This window comes from Aythya ferina (genome assembly GCF_964211825.1).
Source record: "Aythya ferina genome assembly, chromosome: 21".
In the NCBI taxonomy this organism is placed as follows: Eukaryota; Metazoa; Chordata; class Aves; order Anseriformes; family Anatidae; genus Aythya; species Aythya ferina.
In genome coordinates this window covers 7589280-7604059 of record NC_140319.1, presented here as the reverse complement: position 1 = coordinate 7604059, position 14780 = coordinate 7589280, and the positions used below count along the sequence as shown (strand labels likewise).

Genomic DNA, 14780 nt, shown 5'->3' with positions numbered 1-14780 from the left:
CAGTGATCTCATCGGCATGTCAAAATCCCCCTTGTTAATGACTCTGAGAAAACTGTGGACCCAATAAACTCCATGTCAGGTAAAGAATACAGTGAGGATTGGAAAGTGACAGATAAAGCAAATATCCTGCTCCTAAACAAACACAGCAGGACAGGAGAAGATGACAAATGATGGGATTGTGTCAGCTTGAAAACAGATTGGACTAATGGCATGCTGGACTTTGCACTCCAGGGGATCAATACTCTATCAGGCAAGAGAGCTCGAGACCTTGTGAATAGCGTTTGTATGGACACAAGAAAGATATCTGCTGATAGCGTCTGCGGCGGCGGCTTGCACAGCACCGTCTGCTGTGCACAGTAAAACTCGAATTTAAGCCTAAAAGGGGCATTCTGTGCCGTGTGGTTTCTGCAAGGAAGGGAAGGTTTCTTCCTGGAGCTCGTCCCGTGGTGCTGGGTGCCGCAGGGTTGGGGTCTCTGCAAATGGCCCCGTGCCGGGGCTCGCTCGGTTCCCCTCAAGCCGCCTCTTTTTTGGTTTTCTCTTGGGGGAAGGGAGGTGGAATTGAGCAGGTATAAAGGACAAGAAAAAAAGGTTTAGTTCTTGTACTTTAAAGCAGAATACGTGCATAAAAAAAAAAAAAAAAAAAAGCATTTTTCCTCTCTTTGTCCATTTCCCTTCCCAAACCTCCAGCTGGTACAGACGGGGTTGTGTCTATGTAGGACTCCGAAAATCGATGGGATGTGTTTCTGCTGTGCTGTTTGGCTGCCTGATGCAGAACCTCGCCCCTGTACAGATATAAATGGAAAAACAAGGTGGCAGCAGCGTGGGCTCGGCAGACCTTGTCTGCACGCCCGTTGGTGTTTTCCTCGTGCTCTGAGGAAGGCTCTGGTGCCTCCTCCCCTCCCATTAGCAAGTCCAGAGTCCTGCTGTGATTGCTGCCTGGCTGCACCCTTCCTTCCCCTCCTTCAGCCTTCCCCAGGCACCTCGGGGGCCCCGAGCCTCCTCTGGGCCGGGGGGAGCGCTGCAGGCGATGGCCCCGTGAGTTCTGCTCCCTGACCGAAGCGAGGCCCCGAGCATCTCCAGGACAATGCTCCTAATTTGCCATGTCCAAGTACATTCTGTTAAAAATACATATTTCTGTCATCTGGATTTTTTTTTTTTGAGGCATGGCTGAAAGGGTTAATTATTTTTGGATGGATTGTACTGCCTTTAATAGCTGTTAGTTGTTTACCTGAGCTAATAAGATTAATGTCGTGTTGGATAAGGGGAAAAAAAAATCCCTTGGACAGACCAACACATGCTTTTAGATTTATATGCTAATCATCACGAGCATGAAATTAATGCTAAGGAGACATTGCAGGAATGCCTTGGCTTGATCGGGAAAACAAAAAGAATTAACAAACTTCAGCACGGCCTTCTACATCCCACCGAAGGGCTCCCAGCAATGAAATCAGTAGGACTGCTCTGGTGAGCAAGGGTTTGTAGGATCAGCCTTGAAAATGTGTATTTTTAACTTTGAAAGGTCAGGTTCAGCGCCCGGGAGATCTGTATATTGCTTGTGCTTTTCCAAGGTGTTTATTCAGCTTTAAAGTCTCTTCAGAAAGAGAAGGAAAGAAAGCCTCTTGTGTGCCTATCAGTTTCTCTGTTGATATTTCTCTCTACCCATTTGATATTTTAGATAAATAGGCATTATCTCATCTAAAGGCACCCTTTGGAAGGCAGCAAGTATTTTTTATTAGAGTCTAACAAGCTGCTATTTTAGAAATTATATATATAACTTATGCTATAGAAAGGAGGGATTTATATGAAGGCCATATAATCAGAGAAGCAAATTAAAATCCAAGCAAAATATATAGAAAAAAAATCACAGGGAAAGTTATTTGTGAACAACGTAAACATTTTTAATGGTGTGGTATTTAGTTAAATTAAGTGTTCTCCGTTTTTTGGAGGTACTAGAGTGCACAGAAGTTGCAATAGCCTATATGGCCACTTTGTAGAACCAAACAATTTAAAAATAATTGCAGCTGCCCTACCTGCAGCACCCACAGAGCCTGCAGACCCCGCTCCTCGTGCCCCAAACGTGTGCTGAGGGCAATACTGATGCTGGAAGGGAATTGCTGCGGGATCAGAGCCATTATGGGGCTGGAATTTGCTTCTTGCACGCTTTTTTTGACTGGCATCCTCTGCCCAAGACTACTGTGGATGAGGGAGTGCTCGTCCACCTTGCTCTTGCTGCTGGAGGCAAGGAGGTTGCCCAAGAGCAAGGTTTAAGGATCGCTGCTCCGTGGGAGCCGACCTGGCTTAAAATCAGATTCGGGGAGGGGTGCTGGGGAGGGGGTCAGGCCGAGAGAAGTTTAGTCTCAGTATTGTCTGGCTGGCTTGGTTACTGACATGATCTCACTGCTTCTGGTTGTCAGACAGTACTAAAATAATAGAAATGATATGCTGAGAAGGAGAAAGTGAAGCCATTTTACGTGGATTTCAAATGGTGTCTCTGTTTTGCTAAATTTTCTTGCACACCAGCAATTTAAACCAACAACCAGAACCCCTCTCTAATTATTTTTTCTCTTTTTTTCCCCCGTCATTTATGCATAATGTGTGCTCAAAGAAGCTGGAGGAGAAGGACTGTTTTGCATTTATTTTGGCTCGTCTTCCCTTGTAACATGCTTGCTTGGGCCAGAGAAATTGCATGTGGGGGGGTGGGGGCAAGCTTTGAGTATCCCAAGAAATGCTTACATCCTTTATCTGCTTAGCTTTAATAATAAATGCCTTGCTCCACTGAGGCATTAATTGGAATCAGTTGATGTATATAATAAATTAAAGCTAATTCCCCATTCATAGATCTCAAAGGACTCTCCTAATTCTGTTTTCTTTAAGAAAATTAGAAAGCTTGGATGTGCCTGAGACCAAAGCTAGTGGCCAAAGGATCCCTCACCTGTGCAGCAAAGGGGATCTGCATGCCCCCCTATGTGTAGTGCATAAAGGTTGTCCAGAAGTAAGGACACTTACCATTTCCAGAAGCATTTTGTACAAAACAGACTCTGTAAAGAGCCTAGATGCACATTATAACTTATCTGCGGTGCGCCGGGCTGCTGCAGCGAGTTACCTTAACAGGCAGCTGCACATGGGGGAAAGGACGCGTGCTGTATTTGACAAGTAAAAATGCATTGGATCTGCCACAGTCATTTGTCTTTATTGTGGCCCTAATTTGAATGAAAGCAAGTGCTAATAGAGGACACGGTTTAAGAAAACTCTGCACAGTGGCATAAATACCTTGCAGAGGGAGAACCCAGTGTGATTTAACAGCCCGGCTTATCTTTGCTCCTGGCGAAGTTTGCTAGCAGGGTGACGCTGGTTCCCGCTGCAGGTTTTATCAGTGCAGAAAGCTTCCTATTCCCCCTGCCCCCTCCGAACTTCCCCGGTGAATTCATCTAGAAACGTATCGATTCCATGCTGCGACGGAGTGGGACAGGGCCCTGCTCTCGGAGAGCCCTCGCTGTTTCCCTTTTATGCGGAGGCACAGGCTGTGTCTGTCAGCACGGCTTGTCCTGCGCTACGTCTTCCTTCTGACTCACAATGCGAGCTGCTCGTCAAGGCGAGATAGACGTGTTAAATAAAGTGCCATCAGGCCTGCTCGCTTGCACAGTGGTAGCCCATTGTGCTGCCGTAGGGGTGAGCCAGGGATGGGTTTGTCCCTTTGGAATCCTTTTTAATTATCTTTAACGTGATTCCAGCTTGAAATGATATTTCAATTGAAAAGAACTCGGGGGACAATTACCTTCTTCCACATCTTTGTAAATATTCATGTGCCGATTTGTTCGGATGAGGAGTGGGGGTAGGAGGCAGGGGCAGGGAGCAGTGGGCAGAATCTGGCAATTTGGAGAGTAAACATTACTGCCTTGGATGGGGTGGAACTAGAACTGAAAGCCACTTATTCTCAAAGATGTGCTTTGTTTTGTTTTCCTTTTTCTCCCTTTTAACTATTTGAATGCCACAAAGTGAAACGCAGCTACCCTTTGACCAACCTCAACAAGTGCAGAGAGGGCTGTCAAGACCTGTTGTGTTGTTGGGGAGAGCAGCCAAATGCTAGAATTGCAAGAATTAGCCCTTCCATACAGATAAAAAAATATAAAAAAAGGAAAGAAATAAAATAACTCCCACTCTAATATAGGTCCCCTATTGAAGAACCTGATCCACGACTCCTTAAGGTCTCTGGAGTTGGTTCAGGAGTTCTTCTGGCTGTGGTGACCACCTGGAGGTACTTGGACAAGGCTGCTCCTGCCTTGCAAGTTCTGCTTCACCCCTCTCCTTCTCTCTCCTGTACCCATCTCTGCGTGGCACTGGGTGGTCCTTGGGAAGCTCAGGGCTGTCACATCCCCGTGGGCACGCCGAACTGTGAGCATCCCTCCTGCAGATGCTGCTGACTGCTCGCTAAATTCCCTTGCGGCTGCGACGTCTCAAGTTTGTGCTGCGTAGCACCTGAAGAGCAAGACATTAATTTAATTCAGATCTCCAGAGAAAGATGCTTTGTGCAATTAAGCCTCTACCCTCTAAGGGCAGTGTTAAGGCTTTTAGTATCGTGCCTTCTGGGTCCCACAGGAGGGTGGGGAAAATAGAAATTCTTTTAACAGTCCAGTTCTATTTAAAAAAAAAAAAAAATCCCCTAAATAATTAAAAAGATGGATACAGTCTGGTTTAGACCTCTTGTTTATCCAGTATCATTTAATTTCACAAATATTAAGTTTCCCTCTTCCATCATCAGCACCCCTCCCATGGGACACAAGTTACCACCAATTTCATTCTTCTGATGCCTCATTAATGTCACCAGTTGTTCACTTTGACTTATGGCTTAAATTACCAGAGACTGAAACAAGTGTAAATATAGTTGGGCTGCCCTTGGAAAGCCCATCCACACTTAAAGCTCCTGCAGCAAACAAAAGCTGAGAAAGTCAGGAGGCTCCAAATGCGGCCGGGGTATGAAGGTAACGCTGGCAGACCCTAAACCAAACTGCGTAACCCTACCGGCTGTGATAACACGGACCAGCAAATTCACAGGTATTGGGCACGGAGGATAATGCAATAGTAAATACCGAAGGAGAAGCAAGGTAGATGGATAATTGGTGGCTGTTCACTCCCCTCGTGTGTGTCTGCAGCGAGAGGACGGTGCTGCTGACAAGGAACACAGGTGTCGGCTCTTAATTACACAAAGCATTCAGCGCAGAACTTAGCGGGGTTGATGAGATGTGAGCTTCGCGTTAATGACAGAAAAAATCATGGATTAAATGGGAATGGTGAGGGATGTGAGACACGCCTCAGCCCTGCTGCTGGAGTTGTTTCCCCTCGCAGAGAAGGCGCGGTTGGAGCCCACCCGGAGGTGCAGGTACAGCACCCTGGGCTTCCCACGGGGCTTTTTGTTGGCCCCGGGAATATTTACATAAATGCTGGAGGAGAGACTTGCTAAACCAGCGAACGCATAAAACTTGCTGTCATTCTTTACTTTCTCTTAGGCGCAGTGGTTATAAAAGTACATGTGTTGTTGACTTTTATGTTCTAAGCCTTTTAAAGCTTCGAGCTGTAAAACAGAATGTAATTACTAACGAAACATGTGTAAGTATCAGGGGTGCTCGAGACCACGGGATCAGATGAGCTTCAAAGAGGGGGAGGCTGCTTTTAAAGAAATATAGCGAGGGAAAAAATGGGTTGCAAATAGAGAGCATCATTAACGCTAGGCTGAGCTATGTACACTTGGAAATCTTTCCTGAACCTTATGGTTTTACGAGGGAGTTTATAATACCGGCACCACAGCGGGACAATGAGTTAGTGGCAAAATTGTATTTGACGTGTGCTTGTGGCATAATGAATGTAGCCACGAGAGTTAAATAATTTCATGTGCAGACATTAAGCTGTTAGTACAAAATTGTCAGGAGCTTCATCCCTGCTTTTTCCTTCTCTGAAGAAGAGCTCCGGGGTTTAGACTACCAAAAGCATATGATAAACTTTTTTAACACATCCGAAATCTTGTGCTGGGAAAACCGACATGGCCGGCCCCTTCTCTTTAGTTCTGCTGGGTGGCACAGCACAGCAATTAGCGTGTCCTCCGGGCACCCTGCTGGAGGCAGCAGCCCCGATGCGGCCCGGGAGGACTTGGGAGGCATTTACCAGGCAGTCCCACCCGGCTTCCAGCACCACGTGCACCGAGCCAGTGAGACGTGAAAATAGATGTTAGCGGAGTGCTTACACAGGCACAGACATAGAAAGAAACCAGGGTCTCAGTAGCAAAAATGCACTGTATTTGCAGAAAGAGCCAGCTACTGCTGACATGAAAGGATGAAGGGCAACCGGGGGTTTCTAGCAGAAAGTTTGTCTAGTAACAAATACTCCAGGTTTGTGCTGCACCTATTTTGTTATTTGTTTTAAAGTTTGCTACAAGTGAAATTGCAAGCTGTTTGAGCGGTTTTATACAAACTAAAAATATTAATTAACAAGAAAAAATAAAAAAACAATGCCAGCCAACAACAAGCAATAGGAAAAAGTTCCTTGATAGGGAACAAAAACATTTTTGTTGAGGCCTAATAGAAGTTTGAGCTTTGTCCTAAAGCTCTCTCTAGTCTGCAGTGCCTCTCACTTATTGAATAAGTGAAATGAAGCCCTTGGCGAGAGCTAGTAAGTGTGGGACAAAGGGCAGCAGTGAAAAATGAACACAGTTTCAAAATGCAGAGAAACAGATGTGAATCTGCAACAGAGAAAAGGAGGAAGGGAAGCCCATTACAGAGACCATACCAAGGGCAGAATTTAAAGCTGCAAAACATTTTGCTTACTGCGCTTGCTAGCACTACACAGTATTTTACAGACTCGTCCTCATCATTATCCCTGATACCAGGGAACAGAGAGGCCACTTTTCAGACAGCATCCAACATCTGAAGATTCTTGAAGAATATGCATCAAAAGACCCCAGGCAGGGTGGGGGAAGGAGAAGGTGGGCGCTTATTAAGTCCTGCTAATGTTAGTGATGTATTGAGTGAAACATCATGAAAAATGAAAGCAAATCCTACTATAATCTTGACAGAACAAAAGGCTTTCAGTTAAAATAGAAAAATGCTAAGGCGGTATATATCAAACATAACTTTTATATTAAATGTGCATGTGGCAGAATATGGATCACATTATAAGAAATGTTGTTTGGCTTTTTTTTGCTCAACATCACCTAAAGCTCTTGCTTGGGAAACATTTGGACATTGCCCTGCTTTCTGTTGGTAAAATTAGATTTTCTTATGTTTTGTAATTAGGAAGAATTTGCCCATCTGCACTTGGAAGAGAAAAAATTTTGCTCATCAGTCATTAAGTACAAGGTTTACATGTCTAGCCTGAGTGAAAGTAGCTGTACTTCTCATTCATCTTTTCTTGACGGGATAAAACCAATATATTGGAGCACTTTTTCTCCTTTTTAAAAATCCCTCCTTTTATAACCACTTAATGGTATCAAATTTATCTGATGACTCAGTTTCTTTGAGCACAATTTCCCCAATTCTAATTACTGCAACCTTTTGTTCTAAGAATAATAAAATATAAGCCAGAGTTGGCACAGAAGCAAAGTGCCCCCTAGCAAAAGTCAAGTGCTTGCAAAGAAAATAAAACTCTCCCAGTTCCTCCTTGAAGTCCAGTAGCTCTCGCAACAGCAGTTGTTTCCTTTAATGCATTTAATTTGTCACAACTGGAAAAAAGTCTTTTAAAATAGCCTCTATCCTTAAAAGTGAATGTGGCTCTTTGGCTCATCAAGCCTGGTGCCGAAGTCGTCATCTTGGCAGTGAAGAGAATTCATGTATTAGTTTAGGGCTCAAGCAACATAAACAAAACTCAAGTGGCTGGAGGGAAAAAAGGATCATTATGTGAGTGAAAAAAATTAAACATCTTGACTCAACAAATGTTACAGTCCTGTCTTATACCAGACTCTCTGTATGCCAAGTTACAAAAGTCATCTGACTTAAGCTGGGGGGGGGAACAGGGTGTATGTTTCAATGTGCAGAAATGTAATACAGTAAAAAAGTGGAAAGGATTTTTCTAAATATATTTTTTTCAGCTTTTTTTTTTTTTTCTTTTATGTTTTTAGAACTGTTTCACTTTAAATATAATTGTGCCAAATTCAAATAGGGGTTTAAAAGGAAGTCTATATTCCTTACGATAGTGGAGGAAAGCAAAACAAAAGGAAACTTAAGCTGATTTCTTTATGAATGTCCAAGGAGGGCATTGTCACATGTTGGGCCGTCTTCTAGAAAGAAACCATGACAGATTGGAGGGAAAAGATTTCTCTATCCATCTTGTTATGTCACCTCTTATAAATCAACATATCTTAATTAATTACATTCTTTTCATACCAAGACTTTAAAATTGATGAGGGTGTGCCAGTGTGTATTTATTGCTCATTAGCTGCATGACTCTACAGAGTTTCTGTACTTTATTCCCACATGTTTAAAAACTCCTCAGCACACTGTGGACATCTCATTTTACTTACTGTACGGATAATTGTCTCGGTCATGGTGACTTAATTGTGTTACTATCCTGCAGCAGACATAGGAGATGCATAAAATTATTCCCTGTGTGTGCATGCATTTTTACCTGTCACATGTGCGCACATAAATATCTGTACCTAAACGGGCATGCATAGGGGACCTCAGATTAATTCCACTTAAAGACAACAGCGTATCTGGGAGATCACAGATACGTGTGCTTTAATTGCTTTTATCATTTATAAATAAAATATGAAGCCGAAGGGTTAATTCTGTATGATATCAGCAACAGCAATTCCTTAGACAACCCCACAATGCAGAGGGCCACGTACCGGGTATTTTGTCTCTCATTCTAGTGTGCCAAAATTTACTTGAAAAAGAAATTGAACTGAAGCTGAAATGGGTCTTTTAACTTAGCTAATAACTAGGCACATTTGATATGAGCTAGAGTCTAAACTGCAGAGATTGATTCAAACAAGTAAAACAAGGCAAAGTTAAAGGCAAGCTGTCAAAAATGAGTTCTGCTGGTAACACTGGAACAGAAATATTTCAGGCTGTGGGTATGGATCAGTGCAGATATCTGGGCAGAAATGATTGTCCTGTCTCATTATTTCGCCAGTTGTTTGAAGAGTACTAGCCATTCCTGCCAGAGCCGCAGAGGAAATGGTGAGGGGAAGAGGACAACATGGAGAGTTTCCCAGACTACAGCTAGCATGGGGAGATAGCAACCAGATGGAAACTGTCAGTAATAGTGAGGATATTGCTACTGCTGTTTGAAAATGGACAGAGTAAGGAATGAAGGAAAAGAGGGGGAAGAGGCTGAGTGAAAGATGGATTAGGCTGATGAGCAGAAAAGGAGATAATGAAAAAGAAGTGGGGAAGGGGTGTGTGAGCAGGTCTGGGTTAGAGAAGCCTGGCTCCACTCTGAGCTGACAAAAAGAATTTGTTGTTGGGGGGAAAAAAAAAAAAAAAGCTTACAAAATTTATTTTGAAATTATCCTGAGACTAAATGGAGATCTTTCAGCATTTGCATTAAAATCCAGACAGATCTGCTCTCCAAAATGCTTAGTAAACAGGGCAACTTCTTGGGATGGAGATGCAGATTCAGATTTCTGTCTGCTTAATCTGGAGGTGGAATTTAAACTTGGGTCTCCCTCAGTCTGTCATGTGCCTGAAAACAACCACGTGCAGGGAGATGTAATGCCTCTGGTGCAATAAGCACCAGTTCCCTGGGGTGAGAGGGCACGGGGGAGAGCAACTTTTACACTTCAGGCTGGCAGTACAGCATTTACCTGCAATGAAAAAAACAGATGTTCAAGTTCCCATCCTCTACCAAGCAAGGTTCCCTAGCCATAACATTTGCTGTTTTGAGGTGGAGCTGTGGTTTGGATAAGAAATAGAAAATGTAGACAGAAAATCCTGCCAGGTGTAGCCGAGGACCCTGTCTTTATTCTTGGAGCTCAGAAATGAAGAGTGGCTCCATGCAGGCACCTATTAAGTTAATGTTTTTTGGGGGGGAACTGAAGCACTGTGACTTGCTATCAGCTTAGACCTAGAGTTTGTTTTGTCCAAAACACCAAATTTCTGCACCAACAGCCAGTAAACGGTCTGACAATAGAAAACAAACATCTGGTCCTCAAGAGAAAAGAGAAGTCATCCCTGATGTATCTCTTAATAATAATAATTCTATGTTGTTCTATTGATTGATGTTTTGCATTTTCTAAAATCTACTCCTTATTTCATCTCATTATTGGAAATGCCTGACTTTTTAGTATGCAAGTTATTTAATTTCTTTAAATGATGTCAAAACAAAGACTGAAATAAGAACAGTTAATTTCAGACATAACCACTCCAACTTGCACTTTGGTTTAAATATTTTGCTTTGATTCTGCTTCACTGGATCTCACTTTGGTCTTGCAACTTGCTCATGATTTTTTACTTCATCCAAATTTGTTTTGTTCAGCAACATAATGCAATTTATGTGTTCTTGGTATAACTTAAAATATTCTACATGTGTTAAAAGAGTGAATATAATTACAGTATAATTCACTGCAATATAGTTCTCTCAGATACTAAAATGTTAGGAATACCGAGATCTTTGTGCTATCTGTAAACATTATTCCTGAAAGGAAGAGAAATCAAAGCTATTTGCTAGCTTTGCTTCCCGCTTGTTTATTGACATGAATGATGGCTATTCAGCCACCATGCGGATCAGTGCATTTTTTTTGATGATCTCACATTGAGTGCAATTCCTAACTGTATGTCTCAAGGTCTGGATGTTCTTGCAGAGTTTTAACTTGACCTCTTGTGACTAAAGATCGTGCTCGGCTCTCGGGACAGAACAGAGCAGGCACTTTGCGGAGAGGTCCCTGGAGCTGGTGCCTCCGCAGCGCTGTGCAGCTGTGCCTTGTCATTACAAAGACAGGGTGGCAAGGCTGAGAAGGGATGCATTCAGTTGGAGGGGTCTGCAACCTGTTTACTTTGAAAATGGTGATAAAAGCAGCTCGTGAGGACATGCAATCTCCAGCTGCAATGCTGAGGTAGGGGTGTACCCGTGAAGTCCCCTGTGCTCAGGGCTTGCAGTGCCTGATGGCTGGGATAATAAGGACCAAGACGACCCTTTGGGACTTCTGCAGAGGTGTCTGAGTGGCACAAAGCCCCTCGGAGTCTGTGTGCTGTCCTGCTTGCAGCAGACCAGGCCTCCCCATGCCCTGCACCCAGCTGGGGCACCCCAGGAACAATCCCTCACACACCGCCTCTTCCCCTAGTCCCTGCTAGGATGTGGCCCTGGGTGTTTCACGCTGCTAGATGCCACTTTTCTTCCCCGGGAGCCTTGAAATTAAAAAAAAGTCGCGTGGCTTTGCATCTTTTCGTGCGTGCATGTTTAAGTAACGGCCACGGTTAAACCCCTCCGGGGTGCAGGCAGCCCTCGGCCCCTGCCACTGCCCTCAGGGGCTGCTCTGTGACAGGCAGGCAAGGCCCCTCACTCAGCGCTCCCCCGGTGGAATTTCTCCCGGACTAATGGAGTGCGGAAACTGCCGGCCCTCAGCTGCAGCCACATGTTGTGCTCAGCCCCCGCCCGGGACATGGGGCCCTACCCTCGGCCAGCCTCCCCCCGCGGGGCAGCCGAGCTGACCCCGCTGCTCCCCCGGCCCCTCGGGCCCCTGGACACGGCCCCACCGGGGGGAATGGGGCCGGGCCCCATCGAGACCCCAGGTGCGGTCCTGAGGGCGAGCAGGCGGCGGGTGGGTGACGGTGGGGACCGGGCTGCTTCTCTCCCGAGGTTCCGCACTTTTTTTGCTGCCCGCCCTGGTAAGTGTTGAACATTTGTAACTTGCTTTTTTTTTTTTTTTTTTTTCTCCTTCTCCTTCCGTGAGGGATGATGAAATGATAATGAAATGCCGCCCGCTGGAGGCGACGTGCCAGTGCCCGGCTGCAATGCCGGCATTAGCCTAATTCAGTAAGTGCTAGATGCCCGCTTTGTTTGTGTGGAGCTTGCAGCCCTATTGATGTCAAGCAGGCTGTTAAAAAGCATAATGACATGGCATTAGAGACCCCGAGAGCAATTAACAGGCTGCTTAATTAGCAAAAGGAATTAGAATTTGAGTGGCTGATCTTTGCTTAAAGACTTGTAAAAAAGCTGGAGCAGTTATCTGATTATGCATTGATCAAACAGGCTAACCCTGTCCTTAGGTAATTCTCTTCCCTCCATTGTGGTCTTTGAATATACAACTGTTTAAATATTCTGACCTGCCCCAAGGAACCAGAGGGGAGCAGCACCCTCGGGGCCGGGTGGCAGCAGGTCCCCAAGCATCAGCTGTGGGGCTGGGTGCTGCTGGGCTCTACTGGGTGATGCTGGGTGCTGCTGGGCTCTACTGCGTGCCACTGGGCACAAGGACCAGGGCCAAGACCTGGTCTGGGGGCTGTGGCCAGGCGTGCAGCCCTCCATGTGGCACCCTCAGGGCCCTCGTGGTGTGGTGCCCAAGGTTCACCTTGGCCCAAGCCCCTAGCCGGGCACCCCAGTGCTGCCGGCAGCCTGGGCTGGCTGTGTTTGGGGTTAGTGTTGAGCTGGGGGGCCGCTTGTGGCCTTCAGCAGGGCTTGGACGACGTGATGTGCCCGTGAGGGGCTGCCACAGCACGAGGCAGGCTCAAACCCTTCCCTCCCTCTCACTGCTGCTGGGAGAGGTTTGCAGGCCGCCCAGGGAACAAGCTGGCAGGAGGGAATCGCTTTGCAGGCAGCCGCACGGGCCTGGTCGCGGGGCAGCCGCGGTGGGAATGGCAGGCCCGAAGGGTGCCGGCCGCCCCCCTGCGCCGACACACGCACACGCTCGCCGTGTCTGCACTCAGCTGTTGGCAGCCGCAGAAACCCGGAGTGATTGATTTTTACACAAACACACGCACACACACACACACACACACGGTATTGTTTGTTCTGCCTGCCTTTGGGTTTGATTCACTCCAAGTGTGTTATGACACTCCTCTCCCTCATCGAATAATTGTGGAATCGCAGTTGGGGCAGGAGCGAAGAACGCTGTTGGGGAAGGGGAGAAATGTGGGCATCATGAAATGCCTGAGTTGATTTTAGGTGGTATTTGCAACAAAATAAGCGTGTTGAGGTAAAGAAAAGAGAGAAAAAAGTGAAGCAGAAACCTACCGTGCTACTAAATGAGACTGTTGCACTGGTGGCTGCTGCAGAAGGTCGGACTAGATGATCACAGCATTTCTGTGGCCATAACGTGTACGTGACACTTGCTTGACCTTGCTGTGCTTTTGGCAGGTGGTTCCCTATTACTGTGTGGCACGGAGTTATTAAAAAATCCATTAACGGTTGTGTTTGTACTTGCCAGAACCCTCCCCCCCTTCCACAAACTTTTTACACAGTTTTTCTTGAATATTGTTTTCTTGTGTGCTACGCATAATTTTGCCATATTGGGAAGATGTTATTTAACGCTTTGTGGTACCATGAATGCATCTTTTCTTTCCCCCCCCCCCCCCCCCCCCCCCCCCGGAATTTATGCGGGTGAGGAAAGAGAATTAACCTTTACAAGGTGGGGGAATTCTGCTGTACCCAGTATAGCTTTCATTGTTTTACTCGCAGAAGTTTTGTATGATCCAAGCTTGATTGTGTTTAGTTCCTGACAATTTTATTTTGGAAACATTAGTTCTAAACATAACCACCCAGTCTCTAAAAGGCCACCATTGTTTATTGTTTTCCTTCTAATAATCTAATTTTCTTCCTGTCTTCTGGATGGCCAGAAAGAGAACCATAATCAGTCTCCACCTAAGTAGCTTTGTGAATTAAAAGCACGTAACAGTTTTCATACTGCGGGTACCATGTAGTAATTTTCATACTGTGGATACTGTTTGGAAGTGTAATATTGTGGAGTCCTCTTCCAGTTCTTGTGAGAATCTGATTAGTTTTTAAGGCTCTGAAATGAGTAAATTGCAATTTGGGTTACAGTAAATCTCTGCTTACAGGAAAATTATTCTGTAGGGAAATATTTATTACTTCACTATAAGTTCGTGTGTTAGAGAGATCAAATGCGTATTACATTTCATGCCATAGAATTCACTGAAATGTTGTAGAATATTATCGAAATGAACGGAATCAACTAGCCCTTAGCTCATTGACAATACAGCTTACATTCAGTCCTCGCACACTAGCTTTGCTGTGCTGAATGCATTTAGTTTATTTTTATTTTTCTGAAGAGGTACAAGTCACTCAGATAGAAAGAGGAGGGTAAAGCTTGCACGTACTATAGCTTTTTCATATCAATAGGCCGTGTGATGCAATTGCCAGGGAAACTTCAAAGCTGACATTCCAAGGTCTTGATCTAGACATCAGCTCTACGTAGGCAGTGCTCTGCCCATGATTTAATTGGGATTGCTTATGTCTTCAGGGATCTGTCCAGACGGGCACCAGTCTGCTATCAGAGAAAAGCCTGTTACTTACAAGCATTTTCCTCATCTTTCTACTTTAGTGACATATTTCTCCAAGAAAAAAAAAAGCTGAATCTTTTCCAATAACTGCAAAAGTGTATTTGAAACAAAAATCTCATTCCTCTGGAGACTTTCCTCACTGATAAATGGACTATTATGCTGCTCAGCCAAAGAAGATATTCATATCTTCCAAAAATTGAAAGAACATATTAATAACTGATCCCGTGACTTAAATTCCACATTAAGTTGGATAAAACATATTTTTAAGAAAAAGAAATGACAACAAAGCCAGGTTTGACATGCATCGGTGGGTAAATAAGTATGTGAAGTTCTGCTTGC

At 44.9% G+C, this 14780-nt stretch overlaps 1 protein-coding gene across 4 annotated transcripts in view; it reads left to right on the top strand.

Moving 5' to 3' along the window:
* PRDM16 (PR/SET domain 16) overlaps window positions 1-14780 on the top strand; it is a 283364-nt gene that overhangs the window by 47934 nt on the left and 220650 nt on the right. Inside the window, exon 1 of one of the 4 annotated variants that reach the window (XM_084494818.1) lies at window positions 11731-11813. The exons of the other annotated variants lie outside the window; for them this stretch is intronic. The gene's annotated coding sequence lies outside the window, so the exon portion shown is untranslated. Of the gene's footprint in view, window positions 1-11730; window positions 11814-14780 lie in introns of those variants that run through there. 4 annotated transcript variants of the gene reach the window in all.